The sequence below is a fragment of the Eriocheir sinensis genome, unplaced genomic scaffold, assembly GCF_024679095.1.
Source record: "Eriocheir sinensis breed Jianghai 21 unplaced genomic scaffold, ASM2467909v1 Scaffold81, whole genome shotgun sequence".
NCBI classification, from domain to species: domain Eukaryota; kingdom Metazoa; phylum Arthropoda; class Malacostraca; order Decapoda; family Varunidae; genus Eriocheir; species Eriocheir sinensis.
In genome coordinates this window covers 621,658-642,500 of record NW_026112176.1, presented here as the reverse complement: position 1 = coordinate 642,500, position 20,843 = coordinate 621,658, and the positions used below count along the sequence as shown (strand labels likewise).

The 20,843-nt window shown below is 43.3% G+C and overlaps 1 non-coding gene across 1 annotated transcript; it reads right to left on the bottom strand.

Moving 5' to 3' along the window:
- Positions 1–19,440: 19,440 nt before the first annotated feature.
- Trnav-cac (transfer RNA valine (anticodon CAC)) lies at positions 19,441–19,513 on the bottom strand. The gene has a single exon. It is a non-coding gene; the product is annotated as a tRNA-Val (tRNA).
- Between the last annotated feature and the right edge of the window lie 1,330 nt (positions 19,514–20,843).

The following is a 20,843-nucleotide window of genomic DNA, read 5'->3' as shown; positions in this document are numbered from 1 at the left end:
AATAAGAAACATATCACACGACATTAATAAAAACATATCACTGACATTCTAAAATATATCACACGACATTACCAAGAAACATATCACACGACATTATAAAAACATATCACACGACATTACACCTAAACATATCACACGACATCACCAAGAAACATATCACACGACATTACTCCTAAACATATCACACGACATTACCCAGAAACATATCACACGACATCACCAAGAAACATATCACACGACATCACCAAGAAACATATCACACGACATCACCAAGAAACATATCACACGACATCACCAAGAAACATATCACACGACATTACCAAGAAACATATCACACGACATTACCAAGAAACATATCACACGACATTAACAAAAAACATATCACACGACATCACCAAGAAACATTTCACACGACATTACCCTAAACACATCACACGACATTACCTCTAAACATATCACACGACATCACCAAGAAACATATCACACGACATCACCAAGAAACATATCACACGACATTAACAAGAAACATATCACACGACATTACCAAGAAACATATCACACGACATTACCAAGAAACATATCACACTACATTACCAAGAAACATATCACACGACATCACCAAGAAACATATCACACATTACCAAGAAACATATCACACGACATTACCAAGAAACATATCACACGACATTACCAAGAAACATATCACACGACATTACCTCTAAACATATCACACGACATTAACAAAAAACATATTACACGATATCACCAAGAAACATATCACACGACATTACCAAGAAACGTATCACACGACATTACCCTAAACACATCACACGACATTACCCCTAAACATATCACAGGACATCACCTCTAAACATATCACACGATATTACCCCTAAACATATCACACGACATTACCCCTAAACATATCACACGACATTACCCCTAAACATATCACACGACATCACCCCTAAACATATCACACGACATTACCCCTAAACATATCACACGACATTACCCCTAAACATATCACACGACATTACCCCTAAACATATCACACGACATCACCTCTAAACATATCACACGACATTACCCATAAACATATCACACGACATTACCCCTAAACATATCACACGACATTACCCCTAAACATATCACACGACATTACCCCTAAACATATCACACGACATTACCCCCAAACATATCGCACGACATTACCCCTAAACATATCACACGACATCTCTTGGAAATATAAAATATTGCACACGTGTTCACATTGACGACTGTTCGGGTGAAACCGTTGCTCCTTTTAGACGCAAATAAAGTTGAACCTTATCACTAATTTTTTGTATATGTTTTTTTTTTTGCTTTTTTTATGTATTTTTTAATCGGTTTCTTTTTTTATGAATCTAAATCCTAATATTTTGTATTTGATTTTTTTTTACTTTTTTTGTTGCATTTTCTATTGTTTTAAGTATTCTGTATTTGGTTTCATTTTTTTTTAAGAATCTAAACCTAATATTTTGTATTAGATTTTTTTTTTACTCTGGTGTTTTATATATTTTTTTCTTCTTTTACGTATTTTGTATTTTTGTATTTTTTTGTATTTTTCTATGCTTTTTGCAATGGTCTCACTCCATCGTTGCCACGTCCCTCACGCTCACTTCGTCAGAGTCATCCTCGCCTTCATCCTCCTTACTCAACAGGACCAGGGTGGCGGGCGGGGGGTCCGGAGGGCGGCAACAACCCCACCCTGACCTGCCCCTCCACCACCACTCCCCACCACCTCCCTACCACCTCCCCTCTTTCCACCTCCTCAATACCATCCTCTTCTTCACCTCCTCCTCGGCAGGCGGCTCGAGGCGGCAAGGGCCCCCACCCCAAACAACCCTTCCTCCACCGCCTCTGCTACCTCCATCCGATCCACGTTCTCCAGCTCATCCTCGTCTTCCATCTCCTCCCCTGAGGCTGGAGGAGGCGAGTCAGGAGGGGGATTAGAGCCCCACCCTGAACTGCCAATCCACCGCCTCCACCATCACCACCACCTCCCTCAGGTTCATCTCCGCAAAGTCATCCTCTTCACCTGCAGGGTCAAGATCACAGTCAGGGTTGTCATCGTCAGGGCTGCCACAGCCAGGGTTGTTATCGTCGGTGTCGTCATCATCTGGGTTGTCGTCATAAGCTGGGCCCCGAGACTTGCCAGGGTAGGGAGCAGCAGCCCTGTAGGAACCACCACCAGTAGGCGATGGTGTCCAGGGCGTCGGGGTGGCCCATGCCCAGGGCGTGCAGCAGGCCTGTGCCTGCAGGTCGTTTAGCACGCGGAGGGCGCCTCGCGAGGTCGTCACTATAAGTGACATGAACGGCGAGCCACGCCCAACTCATTAAGGAACTCCTGGCTGGCAGGAGGAGGGCGAGGGTGGCAGGGCGAGCACGGAGCACAGAACGGCAATGCCCTGCAGGAGGTCACTTGGCCTTGCTGATGGTATGCGTAGGCCAGGGGTACGTGGCCGGCCAGCAGCAGGAGCAGCAGCAGGCTGGCCACACCACACGGCATAATAACCTTGAGTAGGCGTTTGCAAGGCGTTAATACACGTGACATTAAGCCTCGGACCGTTCAGTGTTTGTTGTTACTGTGTGTCTGAAGGAACACTTCAATTTGTGTGTTAGCCCCAGGATGTGATTCAACAGTTTCGTGCTCATTGCGGGTATTGTTATGCTGTCCAACCACCACCACCCCCCCCACCTCAATTCCACTTTTAAAGTCACCTCTTCACCCACAGGGTGAATATTACTGTCAGGATTGTCGCGAGGGGCGCTGGCCCCGAGATGAAGCTCGCCAGGGTAGCGAGCAGCCCCTGTAGGACCCACCACCAGTAGGCGAGGGCGTCCAGGGCGTCAGGGGTCCCAGGCCTATGGCGTGCAGCAGGGCTGTGCCTGATGGTCGTTTAGCACGCGGAGGGCGCTCGCGCGATGTCGTCACTATAAGTGACGTGAACGGCGAGCCACGCCTAACGCAGGGAAGCACGCCCGTGCGTCAGGAGGAGGCAAGCAAGAGCACAGCACCGCAATGCCCCACAGCAGGTCACCTGGCCTTGCTGGTGGTAGGCGTAGGGTGGTTACGTGGCCGGCCAGCAGCAGGAGTAGCAGGCCGGCCACACTTGTTTAATCGTCGCATAATAGCGTTACGTAGACGCAGGTAAGGCGTTGAGACACGCGATATGATCCTGTCCCTCACTGTGTGTTTGCTGCCACTGTGTTTGTGAAGGAACACTTCACTTCGTGTGTTTTCTTCGAGGGGTATTTCACCGGTCACGTGCATGTTGCCGCTATTGTGTTTCCGAATATTCGTTCTGGTTTGTGGGTTTTCTGAGAGGTAGTCCAACCTCACGTCCATGTTGCTTTTGTCGTATTTCTGAATTTGTGTTTGTGGTTATCTTCGGGGTAACTCTACCATTGCTTGCATGTTGCTTTTTATCGGTTTTTGAGTGTTCGCTTGAATTTCAGTGAGTTTTTTCTTGAGGTAATTGAAGCGTTTCTTCCCATGGCCACAGCTTTTACTGTGTTCCTGAATGTGTGTAAGTGCTTGGTGGATACACTGCGGGGGGTAACTCAGCTGTTACGTCTATTTACCTTTATTGTATTTGAGGTTCCTTTTCCCTGGGGATCAGGCACGCCGGGATTTTGATTTCTTGGAGATGGGCACCTTTCGCCTTCCTCGGCTTACTCATACATAGGGATCGAGATTTACCTTTCACATCACCGGTTATTTGAGGATATGCCGTTTTGGGGACCTTTTGGAGTTGACATTGCATAGGGTCGGAATCTAGGAGCCAGTGGTAACTCTTTTGTAGTGAAGATCGCTACGGGAGCTGATTGGCTGGACGGAAGGAGGGTGATGTTAGCTACTTTGTGATTGGTTTGATGGAATGTATTCTATTGCTGCTGTATTTGGCGCCTCGGTTCGCTCTGTTGGAAAGCCTCTCTCGTTCAAGTTGTTGGGGTATTCATGGACTGTTTTGTGATTCCTTGTGATAGCTGTACACGCCTTTCTGCACCCATGATTAGTAAATCAAATTCCAAGACAACCCAGTTAAAGTTCTCCGTGGCCTTGGGAAATAGTCATAAAGGGAGCCTCGATATTGTTTGGGGTATTTATGGCCCTTGGTAAGAAGTGAGCGTTTTTTCCTTATCAATAATTGTTTAATCCCCACTGTTTAAAAAACATTACGCGAAATAGATGAATAAGAATAAATAACATTCGGTATTTGTCCGGAGGTTACGTGGACTAATGGAAAGGGAAGGAGAAAAATGGAGTTGTAAGTAAGGAGAGACAGGAAGTGAGGGAAGAGTCTGAAAGGAAAGGTAAAAAAGGAAAGTGTAAATGCGAGGAGGAAGAAAAGAAAGGGAATGGAAAAAGGATCTGTTAGTGGAAGAAGAGAAAAATTGGAGAAACAAAGAGAAAGTTAATGAAAAATGGTGTTTGAGGGAGGAAAAAATGAGAGAGAAAAGGAACGATGGAGAAATTTAAGATGGGCGTAAGAAAGAGGGGAACAAGATAACTGAGAATCTGAAAAGAAGGAGAGTGACAATAACGGAGAGAGAGAGATAAAAGCTAGGAAATGGAGGAAAGGAAAAGAGGAAGAAACTAGGAAAAGGAGACACAGGATAAAAGGGAAAGCAGGAGAAAAAATGAGGTAAGGAATATTGAGGGGGTAAAGAATGAAGGAAGGAAGGAAGGAAATAGGAATGCCAGGAGGAGGAAGGAGGTGGAAGAAGTAAGGTGGATGAAGAGAATAAGGAAGCAGAGAGGTAAAAGAGGATAAGGAGTAACGAATAAAAACGTAGGATTTGAGTTTGAAGGAAAGAAGCAAGAAGTGATGTAGAGGAGGGGAGAAGAGGAGTGGATTTGAGTGAAAGAAGGGGAGGAAATGATATGAAAAGGGGATAGAAACATCGAAACGGGAAGGAAGGAAAACAAGCGGATGGTGTAGAGGGATGAGGAAAAGGAAGGAGGGAGGAAAGAAAAGTTATAGGGGAGAGAGAGAGAGAGAGAGAGAGAGAGAGAGAGAGAGAGAGAGAGAGAGAGAGAGAGAGAGAGAGAGAGAGAGAGAGAGAGAGAGAGAGATTTACATAGATTTCATAGAAAATCAGACCACATTAGACCCCATGGTCCAGACTTGGTGGTCTGTCCTTAAACCTAAGTGATTTTACATTAATCAGAAGACTCCAAAACGTTGCATTTCTACTCTAGTTGATATTAAGTTGAAGGAAGTGACGGTCGAGCTTATTTTTGAAGGAGTCAATCGTGTTACACTGGACCACTGATGGTGGAAGTTTATTCCATTCTCGCACTACAACGTTGGTGAAGAAAAATTTGGTGCAGTCTGAATTTACTTGTTCACATCTGAGTTTTACGCCATTGTTCCTCGTGCGCAGACTGTCATCGATCATAAACAATGCTGATCTGTCTACATTCGTGAAACCATTAAGTATTTTAAAACATTCGATCAATTTTCCTCGGAGGCGACGTTTCTCAAGAGAGAACATGTTAAGGATAGAAAGCCTTTCTTCGTAGGATTTGTTGCGCAAGGAAGGGATCATTTTCGCTGCCCGACGCTGAACACCTTCTAATTTAGCAATATCCTTTGCATGGTGGGGGACCAAAACTGTACCGCATATTCCAAGTGGGGTCTGACTAAACTGTTGTAGAGCGGAGTATTACATCTTTATTCTTGAATACAAAGTTTCTTTTAATGAAGCCCAACATTCTGTTCGCTTTATTTGCTGCATCGATGCATTGCTGTGAGAATTTGAGGTTTGACGCGATTTTGACCCCAAGTCTTTGACGCATTGAACGCTTTTGAGTTTAACGCCGCGCATTTCTGTATTCGAACTTTATTCCTCGTTCCAACTTGAAGGACCTGGCACTTGTCTATGTTAAAGGGCATCTCCCATCTATCCGACCAAGTTGAAATTTTGTGCAAATCCTCTTGGAGGCTTTGCCTGTCTTCGTCAGTGAGAACCGAGTTACCAATCTTTGTGTCGTCTGCAAATTTACTAATGCGGTTATTGAGTCCAACATCCACGTCGTTGATGTAAATAATGAAGAGCACTGGGCCAAGGACCGAGCCCTGAGGGACGCCACTAGTGACAGGCGCCCACTCTGAGTTAAATCCGTCAATCACTACTCTTTGTTGTCTGTTGCTCAACCAATTCGCGATCCATTGGTTTACTTGACCGTCAATACCTATTTGCTTTAATTTGTAAAGTAATTTATGATGCGGGACTTTATCAAACGCTTTCTGAAATCAAGATAGACTACGTCCAGTGATTTGGTTACGTCATAAACAGTGAAGAGGTCGTTATAAAAGGTTAATAGGTTTGATAGGCAGGATCTTTTGTTTCGGAAGCCATGTTGTGAGTCCCCAATCAATGAGTGGCTTTCAAGGTAACTCACAATTTTGTCTCTAATTATGCCTCAAGTAGCTTACCTACAACCGAAGTTAGACTAATGGGCCTGTAATTACCTGGTACTTTTTGTCTCCTTTCTTGAAAATCGGTGTCACGTTAGCCTTTTTCCAATCTGAAGGGACGATGCCTTGTCGCAAGGACATATTGAATACGGTTGTGAGGGAGGAGTATTTCGCTCTTTCGTTTCTTTCAGCAGAGTTGGATATACTTTGTCAGGTCCAGGACTTTTATTTGTTTTAAGTGAATGGAGAGCTTTAAGGACTTCATCGGTTGTTATTTCAAAATTAGGCAATGCATGCTCGAGATTTACAATAGTACTGGTGTTGGTGGTAGCGAGAGGAAGACTGTTAGTATTAAACACCGAGGAAAAGTAATTGTTTAAGAGGTTTGCAATGTGTTGGCTGTCAGTCACTAGTGCACCGTCGCTGTTTGTTAAAGGTCCAATACCACTTTTGATCGCCTTTCTGTTGTTTATGTAACTGAAGAAAGATTTCGGGTTATTTTTACAGTTGGCTGCAATATTTTCTTCATATCTACGCTTTGCCTGACCTACTAGTCTTTTTACTCGTCGCCTGGCATCATTATAGAGTCTAATGTTCTCGGGCGTGCTTTGTTCTTTCTTTAACCTGTAAAACAATTTTCTCTCATTGACTGATTGTTTAATTTCGCTATTAAACCACGGTGGGCTTTTATTAGTGTTAATTCGCTTCTCGCACAAGGGGACGAATGTGTTCTGCTGAGTGAGGAAGGGCTTTGTAAGGCTTAGCCAGGCTTCCTCTACGTTGCCGTCATCTGATAGTTGTATTTCTGTTAGTTTTGTCAGATTTCTACGAAGTTAGCTCTTTTGAAATTGGGCACCTTTACTTTATTTTCAGTCACTGATGATTGAGCTTTAATGTCGACGCGCACTAATTTATGATCGCAAGAACCGAGGTGTTCTCCTACCGTGACACTACTGACAAGGTTATCTTGGGTCGTTATAACAAGGTCGAGTATATTATTTTGTCGAGTTGGCTCAGAAACCATTTGGCTTAGATAATTTTCTTCTAGAAATTCGATCATTCTATGTGACTCGCCTTCTGTACCTGACAGTATCGCCCAGTCGATATGGGGAGGTTAAAGTCTCCTAATATCAGTGAGTCGCTGTTATTAAGTGACTGCCTTAAGACGCTGTACATTTCAAGGTCGTCATCGAGTGATTGCCGGGAGGTCTGTAGGTGACAGATATATTTAAATTGACTTTTGCAATGTTTACTCGCACGCACAAATGTTCAACGTTACTGTTTCCCGGTGTTTTGTCGGTGGGTTGCAAATAGCTTTTGACATAAAGGGCGACGCCACCGCCTCTACGGTTTACACGATCTTTGTTGAAGAGTCTGTAGCCATCTATGTTGTATTCGGAACTTAAATCAATATTTGTGGTGTCGATAAATGTTTCGGTTATAGCAATTATGTCAAAATTTTCTGTTAAAGCAAGACATCTCAGTTCATCAAATTTGTTTCTTAGGCTACGCGCATTGAAACTAAGGATTTTTAAGTTATCTAGAGGCTTGGTAATACAGGTGGTGGTACTTGCGGGATCACGGTTACGAGTTTGTTGCGATGCACGGCGTCTATTTACACGGGTGGGGTGGAGGGACGTGGCCGTGACTCGTTTTTTGCTCGGATGACACGCACTGCTTCGTTGAGGAGCCTTCCGAGTCTGGCTGCCCTGATGGGAGAAAGGTGCAATCCGTCCCTGTGAAAAAGTTCATTTTGTCCATAGAAATTGTCCCATGCGTTTAGGAACTCCACGTCAAGCTCCCTGCAAAGAGTCTGTAAGCGGTTGTTTAGGCTGAAGGCCTTACTGAAAAAGTCGCTCCGCCCAAGTCCTTGGTAGAATTCCTGAAATCAAAATGTTAGGGGATTTAGTCTTATACTGCTGGATGAGCCTACGGTACTTCTCCAGGAGTTCCTCAGACCGGGTCGTGGTGACGTCGTTCGTACCTGTGTGGATAACAAACAGTGAATCATTAGTAGCCTGGGGGGAGATCTCCTCAAGAGCAGCAGTTATGTCGTCGATCCCAGCACCAGGATAGCAATAGTTCCGTCTTCGACGAGGAACTCTGCCGCAGAACTCAACGACCTGCTGGCGAATCATGGAGTCACCCACCAGGAAGGTGCTCTCCTGCTCGTCCTCCTCCTCCTCCAGAATGGCAAACCTGTTGAAGCAATGAACAGGATAAATCGCTTGTCTGGCTGGTTTGGCTCCTCCATTCACGACGGTGAAGCCATCATGGGCGGTGCCACTAGCATCCTCCCGCTGCGTGGTGTTGTCCGCTGGTGTCGACGGTACCGCTGAGGGCAAGGGGGCGGTTGGAGAAGGGTTTGGCACCACAGCAACGTTAGCCTGGATGAATTCCTGCAAGGAGGCAACAGTGCGAGAAAGCTCTATTATTTTATTCTGACCTGCTTCCATCTTCTCTTCTTGCTCCTGCAGTCTGGTCTCGAGATGCTGCCTGGTGAGAGAAAGCTCCATTATTTTATTCTGGCCTTCTTCCAGAGAGAGAGAGAGAGAGAGAGAGAGAGAGAGAGAGAGAGAGAGAGAGAGAGAGAGAGAGAGAGAGAGTAATAATTGTAATTGCATCAGAACAGAAGTAAACAAAGTATTAAAAGTATATTAATGTCACTAACGTCAATAATAATGTAAGCAGTAGTTTTGATAGCAGTGATAGTATGAACACAAGCAATATGGATAATAATAATAATGACAAGAATATTATAGTAATACTACTAATAATAGTAATAATAACAATGGCAACGCTAATAATAGTAGCAATGACAAAAAAAAAAATAATAATAATAATAATAATAATAATAATAATAATAATAATAATAATAATAATAATAATAATAATAATAATGTCACTAAATAAACGTTGTAGCCTATTTCAAGGTGTATGAAATGATTAATTGATTCATATGACAAAATTTAAGCTGCAAAGGCGCTGTGGCTGGCTCCGTTTCTTTCCTTTACGTTAACTTATGTCTCCATATCAATCCTAAGTATATATATTTGCTTTTTTTTCTGGTGGATATGAAATATAAATGAAAATATTGATAACACTGATTCGACCATAATTCGACCATGTGTGTGTGTGTGTGTGTAAGCAGTTGTCTGCGGGTCGACTGCCAACACCTGTTTTTCACTCTCTTTCAAGGCTAATATGAACTAAATACAAGTAATAAATTAAATATACATAGCCTCTCTTGTCGCTTCATATGGTTTTCCTGTGGGTAGCTGGCAACCCTCCGTCCCAGCCCATTAACTGCACGGTCAGAGGTCAGGGCGGGGCATCGACGGTCGCCACCCGCCGTTCTCTCTTAAGATGCCCAACCCGTGTGTTTTACGATATTTCTAAATCACACATCACTATAGACACGAGCCTACACGTCCATCGAGATTTCCTTGCTGCACTGATATTCACTTCCTTAATCACTATGTCTAATTTTACAGACTCAAGGTGTTTGCACCAGAAAAAAAAAACAGCATATAAACACGGAGCGACCCACACACACGCCCTACCCCTACCAAGGCTACTACTACTACTACTCATTATCGGACTCAGCCATTTAACGTGTGTGTGTGTGTGTGTGTGTGTGTGTGTGTGTGTGTGTGTGTGTGTGTGTGTGTGTGTGTGTGTGTGTGTATGTGTGTGTGTTGCTGCCACGACCCACGATTTGATATGCACAATGAAAATGTATAATGTGTGTGTGTGTGTGCGCGCGCGCGCGCGAGAGAGAGAGAGAGAGAGAGAGAGAGAGAGAGAGAGAGAGAGAGAGAGAGAGAGAGAGAGAGAGGAGGGAAGGGGAGATAGAGCTGTGTTGCTGCAATCAATACAACGTTGAATGTTATATAAAACGTAAACACACACACACACACACACACACACACACACACACACACACACACACACACACACACACACACACACACACACACACACACACACACACACTAATTACCACATCCCTATTGTCCTATTAAAGCCACTTCATCCGTCTCTTGAGGTACAGGTGTTTAATTAGACAGGTGTACAGGCTCGAATACGAACAGATAAAGCCCCAGTCACACTGACTTTACGACCAAATAACGACAATCAGCGACCTGTAATTCGCGGGAGGTTGCACAGGGTCGTGACTGTGATCGGCACGTGTCTCCGACCCCCGTACGATCGAAAAGGTCAGCTTGAGGTTATTGGTGCTGCACTATAGCGTTACTGGGGCGCCGAACAGCAGATAATTTACATGACAAAATCTGCAGCCTATCACGGTTCAGCAGCAGCCTTTGGAAACCGTTGAAATGACCTGGAAAAAGATTGAGTAATTTTAAACTGGTGTAAAAGAAAAGGCCGGCAATGGGCACCTATAGAGGAAGGGAGTCGACAGAGGAAAGAGACGGAAGAAAGGATGATGAAAGAGAAGGAAAAGGACACTGCAAAAAACAAGAAGTGTTTGAACAGACACAAGCTAGAACGGAACACGTCAGGTTTCGTATGGTGCGGCTTCATTAGATATACATGACGGTTACGGGAAAGGAATATAAATATCAAACGGGTGAATGTATAGGAAGATAGAGCCAGTAACCGCAAGGAAATATAAAGACAAATAAATAGAAAGTGAGATAAGTAGAGGAATTCATAATAGGAGGAAAAGAAGAAAAAGGTCAATAGATATAGACTTAAGAAAATACTTGCATTTACACATAGCTTGAAAGATGAACTAGTATGAATATAACGTAGAATCACTTGAATTGTCTGTGGCTAAGAAAAAGAGAAAATAAAGTAAGGAAGAAACTTTGTCACTATGTATAACAGAAAAGAAGAAAAAATGAGTAAAAAGTAAAAGTAAAGCAAAAATTATAATAAGTAAAATAAAAAAAATAGAAAAAGGTTGAAAGAGACTTTATTATTGTCGGTAGAAAAGAAAAAACCAGTAAAAAAAGAGAAAAAGGAAGAAAAAGACTCCCTGTAAAAAGGAAATATCGATAGAAGATAGAAAGGGAGGCACCATGGCGGCGGAATTTAAGAGGTAGAAGACTATCAGTAAGAGGAGGAGAGCTGATGAGACGAAGAGCCTTAGTAAACTCTCCTGACCAAGTCAATTATTCATACAGTGCATCATAAAATAGGGATGTGCTACAGAATGAAAACCTGATGTGTTAGCAAAAAATGGATGACATATTTAACATCAGCACATTAAAATTACCTAAAAAAAGCAACCACAAAACCTGAGTCAGCAAAAAGTGTGTTGACCACTGATATAATCAATAAAGGACAGCATCTCTCTCTCTCTCTCTCTCTCTCTCTCTCTCTCTCTCTCACTCTCTCTCTCTCTCTCTCTCTCTCTCTCTCTCTCTCTCTCTCTCTCTCTCTCTCTCTCTCTCTCTCTCTCTCTCTCTCTCTCTCTCTCTCTCTCTCTCTCTCTCTCTCTCTCATCATCACCATCAGCCTGTAACGTTCCCCTGCAGAAGTCCTCGGCCTCACACAAACGTTTCCACTCGTTCTTGTCTTGTGCCTCTAATTCACAGCCTCTACTACACGTCCCTCATTCTTCTCTGTATCACCACGCCATCTGCTGAAAGCCCTTCTCTTCAGTGCTTTTATAAGCATTAATTTCTCTCCGTCACTCTTTTAATCAATCTGAAGTCCTCTCTCCTATATATGTCTTGATAATTGCATTTTTTAAGTGGCCTTATTATGTCATTTAATTATATCTTTTCTCTCATCCATTTGCAGTTCCTTTTTGATCTGATACAGTGACTCCTGGAAGTAATCTCTCCATTCCTCTCTGGGCACTTCGCAGTTTCCATTCCAAAAGCCGTGAAAGTCTATCCTCTGTGTCTCAAGCCCATAGGTCGTGACAAGAACAACACACTGCTGGTTATGTTTTGCTTCAAGCACATTGGTAGGGAGCCTTTCGATATATTACCTTGTTTTAAAAGCTCCAGCTTTATGTGTATATTGATTTCCTGTTCGAATAAAGGGAGTCATCGCGAGTGGCCCAAGGCTGTCCTAATGACCATCACAAATGACCTCCGGGAGGCAGCATGAGCCAAGCAAGTCATCCTCTTCCAGTGTTTTTTTGTGTTTAAACCCTTTTCTGGATGTTCTGTGATGGTTAGGATGACCCCTCCTCAGAAAAGACTCGCCCTTTTTTTTATGATGTTGGTGCTCAGGCATTAAGGCGAATGATGTCCTTTTCTTATAATATTTGATCTTTAATATATTTTTAAAATTTTATATAATTATATTGTTGTTATTTATTTATTTATTTAACTTATTTTACTTTAAACTATTTTTTCCTTTGCTTGGTGTTTTCTTTTTCTTTTCATTTTTTCTGCTTTTATCTAATTTTCTTGGTGTTCTTTTAGTATCATCCTTTTTTTATGTTCCTTGGTCTGGATGAGCCTCTTTCACCCCAGAAAAGACTCACCCATGATTTTGGATGTTAGTCAGGGCCGAAAGGTGGATGATTTGTCTATATATTTATTTTTATCGATGTGATTCCATATCATTTTTTTGGTGTTCTTCATCTATATTTTCCTTCTTTATTCTTTTTCTAAATTTCGCCTATACTCTGGTGTTGTTTTTATTCTATACTCTTTCCTCGGTGTTCTCTTCTATCGCCTTTTCTTGGTGCTGTGTGCGGGTACTCGTGAGTCTCCTTCACCCCAGAAAAGACCTACTCGTACCAACACACAACACCACACGCCTCAATGCTTGATTTGTTTGCCTTTTTGCATCTGATTTTTTTGTTTATTTTTGTAGTTGATGAGATGACACGATGGTTTCCTTTATCGATGTTGTGATCCTGTATTATCATTTTTTGGTGGTCTTTTTCTATATCTTCCCTCTTCTTTTATTCTCTTTCTTTATTATTACTTTTCTGGTATTGTTTCTGTTCTATCCTTTTTCTCGGTTTTCTCGCGTATCGCCTTTTATTGGTGCTGTGTGCTGGTACTCCTGAGTCTCCTTCACCCCAGAAAAGACACACTCGTCCCAGCATACAACACCAAACGCCTTCTTCTTTTATTTCTCTTCTTTTTCCATCTTTATACTTGGTGTTGTTTCTTTTCCTCTTTCTCTTCTCTCTGTTCTCATCGCCTTTCGCCTTTTTGGTGCTGTAAAGGGGGCAGGGCAAGTTCTGTCACCCCAAGAACTCCCCACTCGTACACAACACACACACCACACACCTTATTTTTTGCCTTTTTTTTCCTGTGATTCGTTGATTTTTTGTTTTTTTAGTTGATGAGATAACACGATAGTTTCCTTTTATGTGTGTGGTTTTGTATTTATCATTTGGTGGCCTTTTTCTATGTCTTCCGTCTTCTTTTATTCTCTTTCTATATGATTACTTGTCTGGTATTGTTTCTGTTCTATCCTTTTTCTCGGTGTTCTCCTGCATCGCCTTTTCTTGGTGCTGTGTGCTGGTACGGGCAAGTCTCCTTCACCCCAGAAAAGGCTAACTCATGCCAGCACACAACACCACAGGTGACACGCCTTTATGATAGATTTTTGTCTTTTCTGATTTTTTCTGTTGTTTTTGTAGAGATGGCACGATTGCCTTCAGTTCTTTCCTTCTACAACCTGTAATGAGCGTTTCATTACCTGGGTCGTCTGGTTATTGAGAAGGTCTTGCTGGCCCCGCCCCTGCCCTGGACCTCGGGGTCTCCAGCACCGCCCTGACAGCCCATGGGGAGCCGAGGCGCTCTGCCAGGACTCCTGGGCCCTGGGACGCTCGCCAGGAAGACCTTGGGCCCCCTGACGCTCCCCAGCCCGCCGAGGCGAGGAGGGTTGGAGCAAGACTTGCCTCTTAAAACCACCAGACGGGAATATAAAGTTAATCGAAAATACCGTGAAGGCGCCGATCACGGAGTTTGTCGGATCCGGGATGGCAGGACGAAGGGCCGAAGGAGCGTGATAGATCATCCTGAGAAATGGAATGGTTTCCAGGGCAGAATCCGTTTGTCTCTTCCCTTCTTGCTTGTTTTGCATTCTCTCTCTCTCTCTCTCTCTCTCTCTCTCTCTCTCTCTCTCTCTCTCTCTCTCTCTCTCTCTCTCTCTAAAACAATATAGTAGTAGTAGTAATAGTAGTAGTAGCAGTAGTAGTAGTAGTAGAAAAAGTAGTTAGACCAAATCTGAGTACTGTTTCGTGTGTGTCAGGTCTTGATATGCCTTAACTACACATACCTAACCACGGCCCGGCGGACATAGAATCATAAGAGGGCAAAGGACGGAGCCTAAGAGTAATTACTGGGCTGCAAAGTTGGAACAGGGAAGGGAGGGCTGAGTTATCATTAGGCTGAAAGAGTGTCTGGGATGAAGGCAGGAAGAATGGGAAAAGAGGAGAGGAAGGAGGAACTGGGAGGGAGAAAAGGAAGGAGAGGAAGGTAGAAAGGGGATTGAAGAAGGGAAGGAGGAAGAACAAGCAGTAGAAAACGGAGGGAATTTAGGAGGGAGAGAAGGACATTAAGAAACGAGAATGGGAAGGAATAATGGAGATGAACGGGAGGTAGAAAATGTGAGAGGGAGGGAAAAAGAGTTAGTTGTATGAGAAGCGAAGAAGAGAAGAGGGAGGAGGAGAAGGAGCGGGAAGATAGAAAAGGGAACGAACAGGAGAAGGAAGAACGAGAAGTAGAAACAGGAGGGAACCTTGGAGGAAACGAGGAAGGAAAGGAATACTGGAGATGAACGGGAGGTGGATAATGTGAGAGAGAGGATGGGGAGTAAGGTGAATGAGAAACAGAAAAGAGAAGAAGAAATGGGAAGAAATACGGAGTGGAAGTGAATGAGTGGAGAGAGTATTGGGAGTTAGTTGTATGAGAAACAGAGAAAAGAGAAGAAGAAATGGAAAGAAATACGACGTGGAAGGGAAGGAGTAGAGAGAGGATGGGGAGTAAGGTGAATGAGAAACAGAGAAAAGAGAAGAAGAAATGGAAAGAAATACGGTGTGGAAGGGAAGGAGTAGAGAGAGGATGGGGAGTAAGGTGAATGAGAAACAGAGAAAAGAGAAGAAGAAATGGAAAGAAATACGGTGTGGAAGGGAAGGAGTAGAGAGAGGATGGGGAGTAAGGTGAATGAGAAACAGAAAAGAGAAGAAGAAATGGGAAGAAACACGGAGTGGAAGGGAAGGAGTAGAGAGAGGATGGGGAGTAAGGTGAATGAGAAACAGAAAAGAGAAGAAGAAATGGGAAGAAACACGGAGTGGAAGGGAAGGAGTAGAGAGAGGATGGGGAGTAAGGTGAATGAGAAACAGAAAAGAGAAGAAGAAATGGGAAGAAACACGGAGTGGAAGGGAAGGAGTGGAGAGAGGATTGGGAGTAAGGTGAATGAGAAACAGAAAAGAGAAGAAGAAATGGGAAGAAATACGACGTGGAAGGGAAGGAGTAGGGTGAGGATGCATTCAAAGGTATGATGAATTGGTGATTGGTGCGTGTGCGCGTGCGTGTGTGTGTGTGTGTGTGTGTGTGTGTGTGTGTGTGTGTGTGTGTGTGTGTGTGTGTGTACGCGCGCGCGATGCGTGTCTAATAATTCACTGGCCTACAAATTCTAACTTTTTTCTAGTGACCTAAGTTTGAGACCTGTTTTTGGGTAATTTGGTGTCACTGAGTTTAAAAAAGACAATAGTTTTTTTCTATCACGTCAAGTTTTTTTTATCTATGGGCTGGTCCATATTGGCCCCAGCCATAGCTATAAGAGATATCACAGGTAATCATATATGTTGATATTTATTTTATCTATGTATTTAGACAGTTATTTATCTATCTAGACACACGCAAATATATAAATATATTGTATCTGTTAAAAGCGATGGTTGCTCTACACGAGTCTACAGTATGATCCTCATGAATGGAGACTCTTTATAGATAGTTCAAAAAAGATTTTAAAATATGTATTACTCCTACTGGTCACTCTGTGCATTTAAAAGAGAATCCTGAACACATTAAAACTGTATTAGACTTACTCAAGTTTGATTAACACAAATGGGTCATATGTGTGGATCTGAAAATGGTCAACTTTTTACTCGGCCAACAAGGAGGTCATACAAAATATCCGTGTTTCCTGTGTTTAAGGGACAGCCGAGCGAAAGACAAACTTTGGGAACAGAAACTCTGGCCAGTTAAAAAAAGAAAGTTTAACTGTTGGGAAGAAGAATATCATGCACCAACCCCTTGTTGAGAGAGAGAAAATCATCTTCCTAGCCCTTCATATTAAACTAGGACTAATGAAGCACTTTGTCGAAGCTCTTAATGTGGAGGGTGACTGTTTCAAATTCATATGTATACAACATTTCCTGGCCTAAGTTATGATAAAATAAAGGCTGGTGTTTTTGATGGGACACAAATGAGAAAGTTAATGAAATGCCAAAACTTCTCGAGCTCGATGACTGACGTAGGAAAAAGAGCTTGGGACTTATTGGTGGCTGTTGTGAAGGGATTTTTAGGGAGGAAAAAGGCAGCAAGCTACAAGGGTTGGTGGAGACATTGCTTGATAGCTCTCATCTTTTAGGCTGCAGCATGAGCATAAAGGTTCATTTCCTCTAGAGCCATCTCGATGATTTCCTGCTACTCTTGGAGACGTGAGCGATGAGCATGGCGAGCGCCTTCATCAAGATATCAAGGTTATGGGGGAGAGATATCAAGGCAGATGGCACACACACATGTTGGAGTTAGACCTCATCTTGACTATGCGGTTCAGTTCTGGTCACCTTACTATAGAATGAATATCAAAATGTTAGAATCAGTGCAGAGGAGGATGACTAAGATGATTCAGGGGTTGAGAAACTTGCCATTCGAGGAAAGACTCCAACAGTTAAACTTGCATTCTCTAGAAAGGCGAAGGGTGCGTGGAGACATGATCGAGGTTTATAAATGGATGAAGGGCTTTAATAAGGGAGACATTCATAAGGTTTTGTTGGTAAGAGAACCGGGTAGGAGACGATGTAATGGGTTTAAACTGGATAAATTCAGATTAAACAGGGACATAGGCAAAAATTGGTTTACAAACAGGCCCCTGAATCATCTTGGTCATCCTCCTCTGAACTGATTCTAGCAAGTTGATGTCCATTCTGTAGTGTAGGCACCAAAACTGGACAGCATAATCTAAGTGTGGCCTAACTAACGCTAAATAGAGTCTGAGGATGACCTCTGCACTCCTGTTGGTTACCGTCCTGTTAATAAAGCCTAATACCCTGTTAGCCCTATTCCTCGCACTAATACATTGCTTCCTTAGTTTTAGGTCAGAGTTCACTAACACTCCCAAATCCCTTTCACACTCAGACCTGCCAATCGCTGTGGAGTCTAAACTATACCCGTGTAATGGGTTGCGTGTTCCTACACTAAGTACGCTACACTTGGTGATGTTAAAATTCATCTGCCATTTCTCTGACCAAGCTGACAGTTTGTTGAGATCCTCCTGCAGTGCTCTAGCATCCTCCCCTGCCCTAATAGTGCGTCCTATTTTGGTGTCATCTGCAAATTTACCTATGTCACTAGTTATCCCATTGTCTATGTCACTGATGTAGATAATGAATAGAAGCGGGCCTAAAACTGAACCTTGAGGAACCCCACTGGTAACACTACCCCATACGGATTTTTTACCGTTAATGGTAACCCTCTGTTTCCTGTCGTTAATCCACGCCTTAATCCAATCAAATACCTTCCCTCTTATCCCATGGGCCCTGACTTTATTTAACAAGATCCGGTGAGGTACCTTATCGAAGGCCTTACTAAAATCAAGATAAACCACATCATAGCTCTCATCATTGTCAGCTGCCTCGTATACTCTATTGTAAAAGGATATAAGATTAGTGAGGCACGACTTTCCTTTAGTAAACCCATGCTGTGAGTCGTGAATTAAACTATGTCTGTCTATATGGTCCCTAATACTATCAGTTATTATTGACTTAAATCATTTTACCTATAACTGACGTCAAACTAATCGGCCTATAGTTCTCCATAGAAGATTTGTCTCCCTTCTTAAATATTGGAATAACGTGTGCCTGCCTCCATGAAACAGGCACCACCCCTGTGTCTAGTGACTTCCTAAATACTTCTGTTACCTGCCCACTTATTTCAGTTTCGCATTCCTTTATTACCCTGGGGAAAAGTTCATCTGGCCCTGGCGCCTTAGTGACTTTAAGTCTATCTATCTGTCTAATCACGAGCTCCCTACTTATGTTGATGTCGGTTAATTCTTCTACCTCTTCTCCCCTGTAGATCTGTTCTCCCTGAGGTATATCATCTAATCTTTCCTTGGTAAATTCAGTTAAGAAATATCTATTTAACGCCTCGCTCATTTCCTCATCACTGTCAATCAGTGATTCTCCTGACTTAAGCGGCCCTATCTTATCCCTAACCTTGGTCTTATATAGCTGAAAGAAGCCCTTTGGATTGGTCTTTGCTTCCCTGGCAATTCTAATCTCATAATTACGTTTTACCACACGTATGTTTTTCTTTACTGCTCCAGCTAAATCGTTGTAACTATCCCTTAGGTGAGTTTCCCCCCTTTTAATTCTAACATATAGTCCTCTTTTCCTTCCTATTTCAGTTTTTAGCCTGTCTGTCATCCATCGCGGGTAATTACCTGTTGACCTGACTTCCCTGTGAGGTATAAACTGTTTCTGTCCTAATTTAATCTCCCTGACCAGACTATTATACTCACCCTCCAAGCTACTGACCTGACTAGTGACCTCACCAGAGATTACCGCCCCTCCCTGCTCTGGGTCCTGACCTACTTCTGATCTCACTCCCCTAAGCTTCTGCAGCTGCTTTCTTAACCCCTCATAGTCTGCCTTCCTGAAGGCAGGTATTAATGTGTTGTTACTGCTTACTCTATCCTCACATTTAATATTAAATCTAATTTCCTTATGATCACTGTTACCTAATGAATCCCCATAATAATAATAATTATTTTCGCGAAGTAAATGAGATGTGCTCACCAGGGCTCGAACCTGGGACCTTCTGTGTGTGAGACAGATGTGATAACCACTACACCATGAGCACCTCTACCTCTACCACACCTTCTTCCCCTCATCTCCTCCTTCTCCTCACCTTCTTGTCACCTTTTCACCTCCTCACCTCTACCACATCTTCTTGTCTCCTTTTCATCTCCTCACCTCTACCACACCTTCTTGTCACCTTTTCATCTCCTCACCTCTACCACACCTTCTTGTCACCTTTTCATCTCCTCACCTCTACCACACCTTCTTGTCTCCTTTTCATCTCCTCACCTCTACCACACCTTCTTGTCACCTTTCATCTCCTCACCTCTACCACACCTTCTTGTCTCCTTTTCATCTCCTCACCTCTACCACACCTTCTTCCCCTCATCTCCTCCTTCTCCTCACCTTCTTGTCTCCTTTTCATCTCCTCACCTCTACCACACCTTCTTGTCACCTTTTCATCTCCTCACCTCTACCACACCTTCTTCCATCATCTCCTCCTCCTCCTCACCTTCTTGTCTCCTTTTCATCTCCTCACCTCTACCATACCTTCTTGTCTCCTTTTCATCTCCTCACCTCTACCACACCTTCTTGTCTCCTTTTCATCTCCTCACCTCTACCACACCTTCTTGTCTCCTTTTCATCTCCTCACCTCTACCACACCTTCTTCCCCTCATCTCCTCCTTCTCCTCACCTTCTTGTCTCCTTTTCATCTCCTCACCTCTACCACACCTTCTTGTCTCCTTTTCATCTCCTCACCTCTACCACACCTTCTTGTCTCCTTTTCATCTCCTTACCTCCACCACACCTTCTTCCCCTCATCTCCTCCTTCTCCTCACCTTCTTGTCACCTTTTCATCTCCTCACCTCTACCACACCTTCTTGTCACCTTTTCATCTCCTCACCTCTACCACACCTTCTTGTCTCCTTTTCATCTCCTCACCTCTACCACACCTTCTTGTCTCCTTTTCATCTCCTCACCTCAACCACACCTTCTTGTCTTCTTTTCATCTCCTCACCTCTACCACACCTTCTTGTCTCCTTTTCATCTCCTCACCTCTAACACACCTTCTTCCCCTCATCTCCTCCTTCTCCTCACCTTCTTGTCTCCTCTTCATCTCCTCACCTCTACCACACCTTCTTCCCCTCATCTCCTCCTTCTCCTCACCTTCTTGCCTTCTTTCATCTCCTCACCTCTACCACACCTTCTTGTCTCCTTTTCATCTCCTCACCTCTACCACACCTTCTTCCCCTCATCTCCTCCTTCTCCTCACCTTCTTGTCTCCTTTTCATCTCCTCACCTTTACCACACCTTCTTGTCTCCTTTTCATCTCCTCACCTCTACCACACCTTCTTCCCCTCATCTCCTCCTTCTCCTCACCTTCTTGTCAC